We start from the raw sequence: 16,090 nt of genomic DNA, 5'->3' as shown, positions 1-16,090 counted from the left end.
CTTAAGTGTTTCTCTTTACGTGAAACGCAGCTATCAGAATACAGCCAGAAAAAAAACCCAAAATATTGTGTCCGACTAGATACATTAGAATTTAAAGTATCATCTATTTAACCTATTTAAAATATCAGCTACATGGCATTAAAGAACTATTGCTAATTTTAGTTATTTAACTAGTGTCAGTTCTCTAAAGTTTTTTTTTGCTGTTTTCAGTTTATCTTTATTAACTTTACTGGGATGGCATTGGTTAATAAAATTATATAGGTTCAAATGTACAATTTAATAACACTCCGTACATAGATTACATTACGTATTTACCTCCCAATGTCAAATCTCCTTTTGTCACCAGTCACCATATATTTGACCCCCTTTACCCTGTCAACCCCCCACCTCCCTTCCCTTTGCTAACCACTAAACTGTTGTCTGTGTCTGAGTTTTCGTTTGTCCTGTTCGTTGGTTGCTTTCGGTTTTATAACCTACATGTGAGTGAAATCAAATGGTTCTCATCTTTTTCTGTCTGACTTATTTTGTTTAGCATGATAAAGTTCTTATATTTTAGAGATGCATACTGAAAGATTTCTAGATAAAATTATGTAATTTCTGGACTTGCCTTCAAAGTAACATAGAAGTAGTTACTGGATGGCAGTAGAGAGGAAATTAAGTTGGCCAAATTAGATTGTTTTAATTAATTGATGGGTAAATGGAATTTATTACACTCTTCTGTCTACTTTTGTATTTGTTTAAAGTTTTCAAAGTTAAAATGTCCTAATGAATGGGAAGTTGCCTAGCAGTAACTGAAGAGGCATCCTCTAGTACCAGACTGGCGAGAATAAACCCAGCCTCTTACCTCTGAAAACTGGGCGTAAATTTCTTCTCCATGACTTAGTTTCCTCATCTGTAAAACATGTCGATCATAGTTCGGACTCCAGAGAACCCGTGTGGTGATGGCATGAGTTACTCGTGAGCCGGCACGAGTGCCTCGTACGTGAGCGCGTGCTCACGTCGCTCTCGTTAACTCTATCTAGGTGGGATTTTTGCATTCATTTTCCTCTTGGAATTCCTTATATCAGCAATGGCTATATAGAAAAAGCCCTTAATTTTGTATATAAAAAGCATTTTGGAATTAATAGTTATCTTTTCTATTTTACAATGAATTGATTTAATAATTAGTGACTTTTGTGACTTGTAACAGTGAATGTATTTCTAAAAAACATTTAAAGAAATGATATAAAATAGGCTTTTAAAACTTGTTGCGGGACGTAGTTCCATAGTGTAGCGGCTAGTACGTCTGCTTTACACACAGAAGGTCCTGGGTTCACGCCTCAGTGGAGCCACAGTCCATGGTCTGTGGCCATGCCACCCTGAACAAGCCCGATCCCATCTGATCTTGGAAACCAAGCAGGGTCGGGCCTGGTTAGTACTTGAATGGGAGACCATCTAGGACGACCAGGTGCTACAGGAATAAATAATAATAATAAATAAAAAAAAAACTTGCTACGAATATATTTTAATTTTTTTTCTTCAGAACAGGATAGCTGAATAGATTAGACAGATTAGCCACAATACTGACCGTATCTTGGGTATTCAATCAATCAGTCTCTCTCTCTCTCTCTCTTTCTCTGTTGCAAAGGGTAATATAACTGCCTTTTTTTTTTTTTATGAATGCAATTGTCAAATAGCCGCTTACAGTCTACCCTTACATAACACTCGAAAGGTAGTAACATTACAATTGCATAATTAATAGTATAATGTTCTCTTTTTCACCTCATTCAAATCCTAACACATAGCTGTTCAAAGAAAGGAATCAGTACTGAGAATTTGGACAATTGCATTTTCTAAAGAACTCACTTTTACTGATAAATGTTTTAGAAACATGAAAGTATATAGAACAGTGGATATTCATTATTTTCTCTGTTCTTGCTATCTTTTCTCTATGTGAAGTATGTTTTTATCTTCCCTCCAATTTGGGATCACCAGTGCAACCTGTGGGACTCCAGTCATCAGTTCAGTGTGTAACAGGTGACTGAAGTGGTGTCCACGAGGTTTATCTTTGAGCAGCCATGCTGTACAAATCACTGTGCCTGGTGAGGAAGGATAAAGAGGTGAGCAAAGACCAAGCATTCGGGAAAGTTGATCGGGATTCAGCAGGGAGAGAAGGCAAACAAACAGCGAACGCTTGGCACCATTGACAAGTGCTGGGAGTTCTCAGGGGACAGGTGTTCATTCTGATGGGCAGAGCTAGGAGGGCTTCTTCGAAGGGTATAGAATAAATAGGCTTAGGCATCTGAGATGGAGGAAGGAAATAGTCATGAAGAAGAGGTAAATAAAGGGCAAAATGTGGAATATAAATAGCATTCTTCGCATACCTCTGTGGAGAGGATGAGATTCAGTGAGCTGTCAGTGAAGACGAGTGAATGGTCATGTGAAATGGCACCTTCCCGAACTCTTCTGTGGCTTGGTGGCCCACACTGTCGTTGCCTAAGACCCCCGGCCTCAGGAGCATTTAGAAGAGGAGGACGTCAAGATGACCATGGGGACGTAGAGCGAAGCGACAACGGAGACCACGGGTGTGGGCTCCTCCACCCTCTCTGTCCTCCAGTCCCCGCCCTCAGATCCAAGAAGTCGTTTCCCTGTGTAGATGCAAAAGGACTTTTTAAATTAATTGACACATTTGTAATATTTTAAAACACTACTCCATATTCTAAAAAGTTCAGTCATCCTGCCAGGAGGAATAGAGAAACCTCAGTTGGTTACCAATTACCTGCATCTTAACTAAACCGCAGCAGCACTGGATTACTTAGTTCTCAGGCCAGCCTATTCCTGTGGATGCGATTAGCCCTGAAAGGCAGCGTCCTGGAGGTTGCGGGGCTGGACTCTGAGAGCCACGTGTGGCCGCGGCAGAGTACAGACACCACTGTAAGGTCATGTTCTTCATGGGCACAGCGGTCAGCGTTCCCTAACTTCAGTTATAGACAACCTTAATGAACGGGAACGGTTATCATTTTTAAAGGCAGCCTGAAACATTTCGTCTCTCTTCAACGCACAGGCCCTGCACGCCTGCAGTGCGTTGCACACCGCCGCACATGGCAGCCCAGACACGGGGCCTCGGGCTCTCACATGCCACTAACAAACACACGAATGAGTGAAACACACCAGAGAGAGCAGAAACCATCGCGGGGCACAGCCGTCAGGTAGAGGATGGGGATAGGCACCATTCGAGAAGGTCCTGAGAACAAGTAGGGGTCATGCCGGGTGTGGGAGGGCGGCGAGAACATTCTCTTGGCGAGAGATCGGGAAGAATGAAGCAGGAGGGGATGGAGAACGTGCCACTTCTGTGTGTGGAGGGTCAACGTGGCGGACAGGCTGACAGCTGCCGACAGTGTGAAGGGCTCAGGCTTGGAACGGGCAGCAGAGAAGGACGCTAAGTGTGTGAGTGGGGAGTATTCACGGGACAGTGACAATCAAGAAGGAAGGCGGAAAGACTTCCCAGGGCAGCGTCTGTGCTTCTGCGATGCCAGCTTAGAGCGGCACGAAGCACACCGGTCCAGGTGTCTGAGCCGTGCTTCGTGGCTCTGTGGCCTCGGAAACCACTGGCCCCCTGCGGGCTGGGCTCTTCTCATCCAGAGTAGCTGGACAGGGTCCCTAGTGGGACGTCCTGGTGCTTGGAGCGTCGCACAGGTAGGAAACCAGCACCCTGTGACCAAGGTGGCTCACGGTGCAGAAGCCACAGAAGGCTGTGGGGTTGGAAGAAATCTAGCTTATTCTGTTTGGGTTCAGCCAATACCTTAAATGGGTTTCTGTGTAAAATGGCTCCATCTACTCGATATTCTCGAACTCAGAGTTCACTTCCATATCTCTGTAACACACACACACACATGTACACATATGTACGCGTACATAGACACCACACAATAATACACACAGTCATTCATACACACACCACACAGACATGAACACTTGCTTACCATGATACCTCCTTTAAATTCCCTTCCCAAACAGGTCTGCCCAGTGGAACCCCGGTCACCCTTCAAGGCCAAACTCAGTGCCCACTCGTGGTGACACCCCCTCCAGTGCTGTCCCAACCCCAGCGTCTGTCCTGCGCCAGTTTCTTCAAAGCACTTTTTTATATTCCTGGGACAATATTGAACTCTGTCCATGCATGACAACGAGGCCAGCTTCCCTCGCTGCAGTGCCCGCAGAGCACAGAGCAGGCGTCCCAGCTCTCCAGGTGGCCGGGGCTGACGGAGCGACCCCTGGCCCAGTCAAGGGCTCTGGCTTGAGTCTGCCCAAGGACTTACTCTGTGAGGAGTCGCACATAAAGATAGATGTGTCTCTCCTCCGTGTGTCATCGTGGTGTGCTTCAGGAGTTTTGTGAGTGTGTGCGTGTAAGGAGGAGGCTTTCAAAAGTACACACGCAAAGCGGTAGCATTAGGACGTCCTAGACTGCTGTGTGTCGCCAGCATTAATACTGACTGCGCGTTTTAGAAACATACTTTCCTCACACCATGCTTTCCTCAGACTGCTCTCCTTGGTCTCAGAAGTGACTTTAGAAAAAAATCAAGCTTAAACCTCAAAATTTGGGATTACTGAAAATAAAAGCTAAGAGTCTTTACATTTTAAGAGTGATTAAAAGTATTCCTTTGCCCAATTCTAAATTTTTTGGAGGAAAATGCAGTTCACATTGTGATTCAGCGGTGACTTTGGGGCGCCTCGTGTTTCCGCCCCTTCTTCCTGTCCCCTCCCACAAGCACGACGAGCGGAGCTGCCGCCCATTCTCGCTGGTTTCCTAATTACTCGGTTAGTGTTCCCAAGGGTCTCTCTCTCGTACTTTTTATTTTAATGAGAGAGGCAGAAGATTTAAAATACCAAAAAGAACAGGAATACTAATTTTGACCCAGACGAATATTGTCAGTGGATGAGAAACAGCATGTTTCCATAACTGCCTGACTTCCTGACAGTTACAGAGCGCTGACAGCAGTTCTGTCTTTTCTGGTGTGTTTTCTTGTTAAAACTCGATTCGCTCCTTAGTGCCCTTTCAGACTCGCGGCAGACGGGAGTTCGTGGCGGGCGCTGCCCTCCCACGTGGCTCCTCCGAACGCCGCGGGCCTCCCCGGGGACGGTCACACACCGCCGCGTCTGCTGTGAGCTCCGACCCACTCTGGGTGGCGTTCCGTCTGCCCCAGGCACGGGTCCGGGTCTCATGTGCTGGGAAGGGACTGAGCCTTAGGGCCACGTAGTGGAGCAGACGCCTTTCCGGATGAAACATTTGGTCTTTCCGGCAAGGCACGTTTAAATGTCTGCGAAATAACGTAGCCCCCAGTCCTGCGGGAATACGGTCGGATCGGAAGAGGCCCCGCGCCGGCCGCTTTCCGTACCGCGTGTCTCCAGCGGGGGCGCCGTCCGCCGTCGTCTTCACGGGTTCTTCGTCCCACGCGAAATCCCCTCGCCGCCTTTCCCTTTCACTTAGTGTTTCGCTTTTCCGCGATGTCCGAATGCTGTCGTTTTATGTTACTCATTCATTCCTTTGCTGGAAAAAAATGAACGATCACATTAACTCGAAGCCCAGGGTCGAGAATAAAACGTCGTGGCTGCCGTTGAGGAGAGTACGTCTCAGTGCGCACGAGTTTGGGAGGGCGCACGGCCACGGGTGTGTGAGGTGGCGAGCGCGCACGCAGGACGGAGGCCAGGAGGAGTCGGCGCAGGGGGCCGGGCGCCGTGGGCTGGGCGGGCTTCGGCCCGAGGAGCCTCCGGCAGAGTCTGGAAGGAGCGGGAGCCCGCGGTGCTGGGCAGGAGCGTGTCGGGCCAAGGAGCGCCGTGGCCGCTAGTCAGGACGCGCTGCATCCAGTGGTGCCGAAGCAGATGGCGGGGCTGGGAGGATGGACAGCAGGGTGGGAGCAGACCAGTGGGGTGAGGACCTGGCAAGAGTGAGGGCTTTAGCTTCCATCGTGAGTGTGGTGGAAAGCACTGGAACGTTCGGGGCAGAGAGGTGGTCTAATGGGCTTGGCATTTCAGGGGGATCACTCTGGTTGCGGGTAGAAGGGAGAGGTGAATGCGGAGGCCGTCGCAGTAACGTAAGAGGTGATGCTGACTGGCGCAGCGCTGGCAGGGGTGGCGACAGGAGATGTGGCTGGGGACACTTGGAATGGGGAGCCGATGGGAGGTGCTGACCGAGGGAGGGGCGGCAGAGTGACTCCAGAGATGCGGCCTGAGCGGAGAGGAGAGGCCGCCAGAGTGGGCTTTACAGGGAGCCAGGAGTCCACATGGCCGTGGGCTCCGCGGGGAATCCGGCGCACAGCCCGATAGGCAGGCAGTTCAGGGGAGACACCGTCCTAGACGTGGAAATTTGGAGTTGTCAAGGTGCAGATGGCGGGGAAGCCCAAGGAGTGGGCTCCCAGTGGAGATGCGTGGTCCAAAGACGAGCTTCAAGACACACCAAGCCCGGAGATTGGGAGGCACAAAAGTCCCCAATGAAGGGACCGTGCCGGGTACCGTGAGGAGTGGTGGCGAGGCCAGGTCAGGACGAGGAGAGTCTGTTGACTGCTGCAGGTGACTGAGCAGACAGCGCTGAGAACTGCCCGTGGATCAGGTCACGTCCAGTTCCTGCCAGCCTTGACCACCACGGTGGTCGTGGGGACGAGGCTGCCTGGCGGGAGGGATGGGGACGGTGAGCACGAGCAGCCCCGGAGGAGTTCTGTCCTGAAGGAGGCAGTAATTGGGGCACAGCTGGGGACAGATACAGACTCTGGTGAGGTTCGTTTCTGTTGTTTTCCTTCTAAGGGGAGTAACAGCCTGTGAGCACGAAGACGGGAGGGTGCAGCAGAAACGGGAAAACCAGGGATGCGAGACGTGGGGCGACCCGTGAGCTATTTCCTCAAATAGGAGCCAGGAGAGGAACCAGGCACACGAGCGGAGTGGTGGCTGCAGAGGGAAGCACAGAGCATCCATTTGCAGTGTCCTCAAGGAAGGCAGCCGTAGGTTCTGGGTCCTCAGGGGACCTGGTTGTTCATTGGTCATCAGTGAAGAGGAGGAGAACGGAAGAGAGAGCTTTGAGGAAAGAGAGGACAGCTGGCAAGGCGGGTGGAGGTCAGAGACAGCGAGGGGGTGGGAAGGCTGGTGGCCTGGCAGTCCCTGCGAGCAGGCGCTTGAGGTTCACTGGGGGAAGGAGGCGTGATCAAAGGCGATGGCTGAGGCCGGGGATGCTGGAAACAGTGGCTGGTGGGGCTGAGGTTTCAGCTGGGGCCGTGGACCTGTGCGGCCGGGGAAGGGAGAAGAATGAGCGCAGTGGAAGAGGGCCTGGGGCACTGGAGGTGCTGGCGCAGCCGCAGAGGGCAACAGGTGGCCCGGGAGCCCAAAGGCACCTGCAGCAAAGGCGGCTGTGAGGAGGCTGAGCCGATGGCACGGGGTCCAGCGGAGCTGGGCGCTGTTTATGTAGAGACGAGACCCAGTGGCCTGGGAGCAGCAGACACTCGCACGCACACATGCACGTGCACACACGCACACAGGCACACGCACGTGCAGACACGAGGTCTGTAAGTCAGACTGCCCACCTGCGTCTCTACCTTCATCTCACGGAGGGCGGGGAGCCGTGGCCGTCTTGGTGCGGGAAAGGACGTCGTTTGTTCTGACCCAATACGGCCGACTAAATGACTGGGAAGGAAAGGAGGAAGAAGTGGGCTAAGCTTCAGCTAATTTTAAAATGGTCGTTTTTTTTAAAAATTAAATGTATTGGGTTTTAAAATGTACAGTTCAATCACACATCACGTGGTCATTCCTAACGCGCCATGCAGTGCTGCGTAGCTTGCCCAGTGCTGTCTGTCTCTGCAGCCTCCATGCTGGCCCAGCAGGCGTCCAGTCGGGGGCCCCACGGGGCTGCAGGGCACCCCGAGGCCGAGCGGTAGCATCCTTATCACCCGCTTTGCAGCAAGGGCCCTCTGTCGCTAGACTTAGAGTGTCTGCACGCACTGAGAACCAGTGAGGGGGACTGGCTGGAATTCTTTATCTGCTTGTTTGTCACCTTTTTGGTGTGACCTCAGTGTCACTGATCTATGATTAAATGACAGGTCTTTCCCTTTTTCTTCATTCCATCTCTGTATCTGGCATACGGTAGGGACTCAATAATATCTTTTCAAAGGGAATACCGAGTCATCTGTGAATACATCAGGCACCATGCTGATAACTGAAGAAGTGGGATGCAGCACATACAAGAAGCTCTCAGCCTCCTGCGTCTGCGCGCGTGCGCACACGCTCTTGCACTGATTTCTCACACGTGTAGATGTGATTTCTAATACCTGATTAAAGGTCACGGTGCCTTCGGAGGAGCTGATGAAGGAATATGTGCTCGGTGGTGGCAGGAGAGCGTTCTGGCTGAGAGTCAGGATGGAATTCGTGCAGGTGGGCCGGCTGAGCTCCTGCCCGGTGTATGGCAGGCGGTACCGTGGGCAGAGGCAGGCTTGGGCGGCTGGGAACCACGTGTGGTGTTCCGTGCACTGGGTTACTTGTGTCGGGGGACAGAGAAGGGAAGAGAGGTGATAGGTGTGTAGGGCCGACATGTTAAAGAGCTCTGAGTGCCGGGCTAAGCTGCGAGGACTCACTGGCACTATGGTGAACGGCATCAGTGTTTACTGGGGACTGCAGGGCACAGATAGGATGTGGTCACACTGGGCTCTGCAAAGGTGGATTTGCCACCACAGCTTGCAGGCAAAAGCAGCTACAGACAACCCAAGTGAGAACTGAGGGACTGGTAGACAGACAGCTGGTGGCGGCAGTGACCAGAAACGTGCCAGAATCCAGAGCATTCACAGCCATGATCGCATTTAATCTGCACGACTGTTAAGAGATGGGAGATTGGTTCTGCACTCTGCGGGACAGGGAGGAGACCGAGAGGAGTGGTAGCAGTGCCGCCCAGAGTGGGACCTGCCACCCAGGCCAGGGCCACAGACTTTGTTGCCCAGCCGGATCTGGATAGGTGCAGAGGTGAGAACGTGAGTTTAGAAACGTCCATGGCCACTTGGCATCGATGCGACATTCATGTGCATGATCACTTTTCCAGAAATTTTTTTATTGTATTTGACAAAAAGTCTAAAATAAATTGGACTGGATATGTTGTTTTGATGTCCTCTTTTACCTGCATAAAGTTTGGTGAGCGCTGCACAGTACCTCTTGGGGGAGATCACATTGCTGGACACAGCAGAGCTAAGTCTGGTCACTGAGCCCTAGACCCCCGGTCCTTGCTATTGAGAGCTGAAACAATTAGGGAATTTTACAGGTCTTCCCCCGATGTAAGCACACCACCTAGTGTGGAGGAAGGGAGGCCTGTTCAGGAGTTAACCCAAGTGTCGCTTCCATTTGCCTGTGAACGGGCTGTGTTTCTCCCTCTTCCCTACAGATCAAGCTTCATAATCGTATTTATTTAGGCTAATGATGGAGTGAATTCCCTATACATATAACACCTGATTTCGGGGCAGAAGGGACGTTCCGGTGTGAAGGAGAGCCAGCCACGCTGGCCACCTGCCTGCACGGGCGTCCTCTGGGCTGAAGCGCACCGGTATGAAGAGGGGGTGTTCTGTCAGGAATTCATGGGGGACAGGGCTCCTCCTGAGGGCTTCCCGGTAGGTTGAATTCGATCACCACTGGTTTCCATTTGTCAGTTTGTTATTCACCATAACAGTTTCCAAACTTTTAAAATGTTTCATGTCAGTGTTAAACAGCGATTTTTAAAATACCTCTGGCTATTTTTCAAGATAAGAAATCCATGAATAATTTTCGTGCACTATGACCTGGTCCACATGTGGAAAACTGCACCTAAAAATAACGCATTCTCTGTTTCAGAAGTGTTTCCCGCCCGTCACCCCATGCTCTCCCCTCCCCACCGCCTCTGCTGTGTGGGCAGCTGTCACCTTCACGCGCCAGTCAACGGGAATCAGCCCGCTCACCTCGCGACCCCATACGCTAGAATGTATGGAAGTTAAACTTCCGTTTTTTGGAGCTGGATTTTCCCCCAGTACTTTTATCCTTACCTTTCATTCACAGTTAAGAATAACAGAGAAACTGGTTATTTGGCGTTCAGAAAATAAAATGCTTCCATCCAAAGTAGGCATCACGAATCAAGTGATATGACTTTTTGGGAAATTGAAAAATGACCTCATTTTAAACTCTATATTTTATAAATCTTTTCTCACATTTAGGAATTCCCATCTGCTGTTCCCCAGTCTCACCCTTTATTAATATTAATTGGAAGACTAAATTTTAAATGAATTTTCAAGTCACATATTCAGATCAGGTTTTGGGTTCATAAACTTGGAGAGAATTTCGGGGTGTTGGGGTGCAGGGTGCTGTTCTGAAGGTCCTGTCCTCGGCCATCTTCTCAGAAGCCTCCCAGCATCGCCTGCACACCTGTCCCTAGATGCTTGCCCTATGGGTGCTGTTCCTTCTGGGCTTTTAACTCTCATCCTTACAGCTGGACTTCACATCCCTGTCTGTAGCTTACAGAATGCCAGGCACCTGTATTCACCCCTTACTGGATATTTCTACTTAGATGCCCGTGGATAGCTCCAGCTCAGCAACACACTGCAGCCAAGCTCAGCCTCTTCCTACTGGGTCTCTTCCCGGGTCGAGCTCACGCTCAGGGGTGGGCACCTTCCTCTCCAGCCCGCTGGGCACAGACCACAGGGTTACTGTTGCCGCCTGGTGCTCTGGTCCCCTCATAGCCACACATAAAATCCTTTTCTACCCGAGGAGACTTCATCCTTGGTCACCTGTCCCTTGTTTTTCGCAATATGGTCTAGTGTCACACCTGCTTCTCATATGGGTTTTAATTTTATTTTTCTAAAACAGTGTAAAGCAGGCACTTTAAGTCATCCCTGTGGCTTTGAACCCAGCCTGCTCTCTACCTGTTTGGAGGCCCTGGGAACTCAGGTAACCTCTCTGAGTTTCGGTTCCCCATCCGAAATGATGGGAATGACAGGTAGCGCTCAGGAGTCCTGTGAAGATAACTAACACCGCAAGGCGAAAGCACCTGACAGGTGTGCCTATGTTCAGGGAGGGCAGCTGCTCTGTGACTGCCGTGCGGGCGTCGCCTCCAACTTTACCTTTACAGCGACCTGCCGAGCCTGGGCCATGCCCAGGCAGCCACTGTCCTCCCAGCAGCACCTGCACACCTTCCCTTCGTCGCCTTTCCTCGCTCGGTCTCCCCCTCCCGGTGACTCCTTCACCAGGGCGGCAGGACGAGGCCTTAACCTGTCCTTCAGGTACTCTTTCCATGCTGCTTTCTCTTGCCCGGCCGTGTCCCCAGTCCCGATGCCCCTTCCTCTGCTCCACCCTGAATACCCTTCTCGGTCTCATCCTGGGAGCATGTCACATGCAGAGCCACATTTCAGTGCTCTGGCCCCTCGCCCACCCCACTCAGTGCTCTTCCCAGTGTGAGCCGGCAGAGCCTTGGGGCCTCAGGCGCTCCCGTGGTTACTGCATGGTTGGTGTGTGTACTGAGGCCCCAATGTGAAGCCACCCAGAACCCCCGATGCAGGTGCCATGGGCTTTCGTCGTACCTGGGAGAACTGTTCCCACAGGGAGTGTGGAGTCGTGTTTAAGGAAAAGCACAGACATTGAAAGCTGATCCGAGTTTGCTCTGCCACATATTAAGTCTGTGAGCTTTGTCAAATTATGTGACTTCCCTGAGAATCGCTTTGTTAATCCGTAGTGCGGGCATAATGCTAGTAGCTCGGAGAGCGGCTGTGGAGATTGAATGCGGCCCTGCTTGGAAAGCTCTGAGAATGACCCCAGCAACATAATACGGTTGTTGAGGGGTGGGCTGAGCTGGGCTGTATGAGCAGGTTGGGGGGTGCCCATAGAGTCTGCTGCCAACCCTGGCAGCAACTTCTGTCACACTCACCCCACGAGGTGCTTGGTGTCTGCATGCACGGGGCCTGTCCTGAAACGTCACTCACACCCACGTTTAAAAGCCACCTGTACCATACAGCTATTGCGTCTCTGTTTCACACTGGGGGAGTCCCCTCCTCCTGCAGCACACCCTGGGATTGGGTTTGCACGCGTGTGTGTCATTCTCCCTGGGAGCTGGAGGGTGGACGATGTGAGGTCTGGAACGAAGATGGGGGTGCTCCAAGCCAGTGGGGTTTTGCTTCTTTTTCATTTTCAAAGTGTAATAAACATACTGTTCTCTTAAACACTGATAGAGACTCTCCACGGGGACAGAGATCAGTCAATTAACTGCAAAAAGGAGTTACATTTGGTCATCCAGGGAAGAATTAGATTCCACGGCCCTCTCCAAAGGCAGCAGCGGTTCTCATTTACGAGTTATTAGTGTCAGCGTGTTTTATATTGAAATTTATTTGTGCTTTTCATTCTGTCTTTTTTAAAAAAATAATTTGGTTTACTTTGTGCTATTTTTTTCTCAGTCGAGGAAATAATTCATTACCTATGATGTGTGTATTTGTGCCTGCCACATAGGTAAGACATAAAATCCTTTCCAATTCACTGAAAATAAAAACACCTCTGCCTGTAACATAACCTGTGAAGAAAAAAACTGTATTAAAAAAGTGTCTTTAGTTGCATTGGGTAAGAAATTATTTGGTCATTTGGTTTGCTAGAAAAATTCATATCAGCAACAAAGAATCGGATCAAATGTTATAGTTGTGGCTATCATAATTATTAATGAAAAAGTTTTGTTTGTCAGGATATTAAAGCAAATTTAGAAAATTTACAAAGAATTCCAGAAAATTAGAGGATGTAGGAAATATATGAATAACTGGAGTCATTCATTCATTATTTTGCCGTAATGCTCACTTTCTCTGAGTAACCCAAATGTATGGACCTGAGGAGCAAAATTAGATCTCAGGATAATGGGCTGAAATCTTAGAGGAGGACGTCGTAACCAGCTATGGAGGAAAGGCTTGGAGAGCAGTGCTCGTTAGAATTGGCAGAACGTCCCAAGGGAAAGGGTGGCAGCTTTGTCCCAGAAGGTAGTGAAAGCGACACAACAAAATAGAAGGAATACTCTTTCTTCATCGGACCGAGTGAAGGATCTGCTGAGAGTCTCGTTTCTGGTCGTGAAGGTACCCTGCAGGTGGGCGTGCCATCAAGATGGGAAAACGTCTCCATGGCAAATACGGATGGATGAGGAGGGAAGCCCAGAGTGCGTCTCTCTTAGGAAATTTTAATAGATCGGAGCCTGGGTATAATGTAGAGAAAAATCGTTCTATAGCAAGTTAAATGTCCATAAGATTGAAAGAAAGGTGTAAGATAGAAATTCTGAAGCGCTTCCACCGAGAGAGAGGGCTTAGGCTAGAGTGCGTGGTCATTCTGTTATCGGTCATTCAGAATGAGAAGCATGGCTGCCCTGGGCTCTGTGAGATGGTCAGGATCGCAGCTTCCGGTGTCTGGTTAGAAGTCATGGGTATCAGACGAAACCTGTCATCTTCACTGAGACGCAGCACTACTCCCTAGAGCAGCCGTGTGGTAGCACACGCCGAAGTCTGTGTATGCTTTTAAAATTTCATTGTTTCACTCACAGACTTTATCTCACTCAAGAATCATTGAAATTTTGTGAAATGTTGTTTCTTGAATGTCCGTCTCGGCGTAGTCACTGAGGCACTGAGCTAGACAGTGACGGGCCAGGTGACGTTAGTTAGGAGGAGCCAGATGTGAGCCCTAATCACTCTTGTTACAAAAACTGTTCTGTAATGTACTTCCTGCTAGTCAAGTAGATTTGAAAACATTAAGGAGAGGGTGGGCACGGTGACTTACTGAGAAGGAGCGAGGCAGTGCTCCCGACGGGCTGTGGGTGACGGGTCCTTGGGTGGCTCTGCCGCCAGCTCCCACTTGAGCGGAGCTGAGCTGGGGCAGAAGTCACATGACAGCACTTGGCTATTTCCAGAACATCTTCCTCGTAGGCTAGGCTACTCTATCTTCATAATATCTCTAGACAGTGGTATTAACATCTTTTTTTGATAAAGGAAATAAAAGAAACTGGAGCTCAGAAACATTAAAGAATCGCCCTGGCACACGCAGCTAGTACGGCGCGTGGCAGGACGAGCCCCAAGCCCACCTGGCCCGGGGAGCCCCGCTCCTGCCATCCGAGGTGAGCAGCGCTTCCCAGCCTCGTTTCCCGTCAGCTTAGTGCTTGGTCAGAGTATGGATTTTATTTCCATTGATTCTAAAGATTTAAAGATTTTCAGAAGCCTTAATTTCTACTTTTGGGTCATGGTTCTGATTCTTCGTCTTTCGAGTATGACACTTTACAGTGAACCATCAGGTAATGAGATTGTGTAATTTCTCGAATTTTGGGCGTACCGGCGAAGTGACCCCTGACGTTCGTGTGATATTTCTCTTCAGGACTGACTTCTCCTCGTTGGTTGGAATTTTCTTTTTCTGATCGCCACGTGAATTGATTCATAGATGAGACAGAAACTGCTAGGCCTTCCAGACCCAGCAGGCCCTCAGGAGTGTGCAGGTTCGGGAGGCGGCCCTCTGCAGATGCCAGTGCAAGATGAATAGCAGAGGGGAGGCCACACAGAGCAGGAGAGCGGTCTCCCTTTGGTAGCTAGTTTTCTGACCCGAGGGTCCCGTGTGGTAAGCTGGCCTCGCTTAGGAAGACTGGCTCTGTGCTGGTGAAGAGAGGGCCTCTTCGGAGAACCTCCACGCGCTTTTTACCTGCTTCTTGAGTCTGAAGAAGGGATTAGATATGATTCTTAAAACCATAAATCGTTTCCATTATTGTGAAGATTCGCAATTCCTTATCGACTCAAACCTTTGATTCTCTAACTATTACTTTACCATGCCTTGGTCTGCAAAACGGAGTCAATCACCAAACATGACTTCAGATCTGATCAGCGCTCTGACATTAATTGGAGTAGAAAAAATAAATATGAAGGACATGGTGTCTTCTTCACAGGAGAAGAGTCAAAAATGTTAGTTTTCCTTGGTTCGGTCAGTAACGATTTCATTTTTATCAATTCCAAATAGTTCGATCTTTTGAAACATACTTTGCAAATGCATCCAAACAGAGTAGTTTGTTTTCTTAAAAAGTAAAACTATGTAACAGCAATATAAATCAATTATGTGGAAAAAAATTCTAGTTTAGCGGGTTTATGTGTTGATTTTTAATGTTTCATAGATAGAAATCCTGGATCTGTCATCGTGTAACCTGATGTTATACGCAGACCACGTCTTTATGGTCTGCGTCTGCTGGATGTCACACACAGGACCTTTCACGACACGGCCCCCACAGAGTGTCCGTGGCTGTAGACATGGACCAGCAGACCTGGGTTGGGGGGCGCTGAGTGCCTTAGGACTGGCCTCCCTGTTTAGCCATGGAGAGAAACGGGGGTCCAGAGAAGGTCACGTCTGGCTTTGGTTTGCCCATCTGTAAATCCCCGGAGTCTTCATTTGCAAGGAGGGGAGCAGAAAACTCTGACCAGGGACGGTCTCTGCGCAAGGCCACTGTGCCTCTCAGAAGCTCTGCCAGTTGGGCCAGGTGCTGCTTGTGTGGCTGGTCCTCCCAGACCTCCATGGGTTAAGTGTCATGTGACCGAAACCTCTGCAGTGCCCAAAGGGTGGGGAGAATGTGCCAGATTTGGATGCTTTTATTGCTAAGTAATTGGGAGTTTTAATTTACATTTTTACTTCTTATTAAGATTTTAGAAACGGAATATTTTTAAAAAGAACCACGTGGCCATTTTTTCTTAAATAGTCCTAACATCTTAAAAGTTTGCAACAGCTTTTATAAATAATACCAACAGTATGCTTCACAGGGTCAGGCCAGCCATGCAGTCTTATTTTTGTTTCTCAGCTACTTTAATATATTTAACTTTTCTGTCTGATTCCGTAGGACAAGAAAGAATTAGAAAGACTATCTCCAAACTGGAGTGTGTTTGAGATGGCCTGACTTAAAATATAGGCTACATCTTATACACACATCAATTGTGGGGACTCTGGGGGCGGCCCCAGGGACAGGTGACCGAAACCCAGAGAGACAGCTGAGGGGGCAGAGACGCCACGGACAGAGAAAACAACAGTCATTTCAAATCTGAGCCCCAGATTCAGGACTGCAAAGCACGGGGGCGCTTTCCACCCAAGTGAG

The 16,090-nt window shown here is 49.5% G+C and overlaps 1 pseudogene; it reads left to right on the top strand.

Annotated features, from left to right (window-relative positions):
- Positions 1 to 1,340: 1,340 nt before the first annotated feature.
- Positions 1,341 to 1,459, top strand: LOC120596547 (uncharacterized; annotated as a pseudogene).
- Positions 1,460 to 16,090: the final 14,631 nt, after the last annotated feature.

The sequence above is a fragment of the Pteropus medius genome, unplaced genomic scaffold (assembly GCF_902729225.1).
Source record: "Pteropus medius unplaced genomic scaffold, Ma_sr-lr_union100, whole genome shotgun sequence".
NCBI classification, from domain to species: domain Eukaryota; kingdom Metazoa; phylum Chordata; class Mammalia; order Chiroptera; family Pteropodidae; genus Pteropus; species Pteropus medius.
Note: the sequence above shows the minus strand (reverse complement) of the source record. Positions and strands in the feature narration are given on the sequence as shown.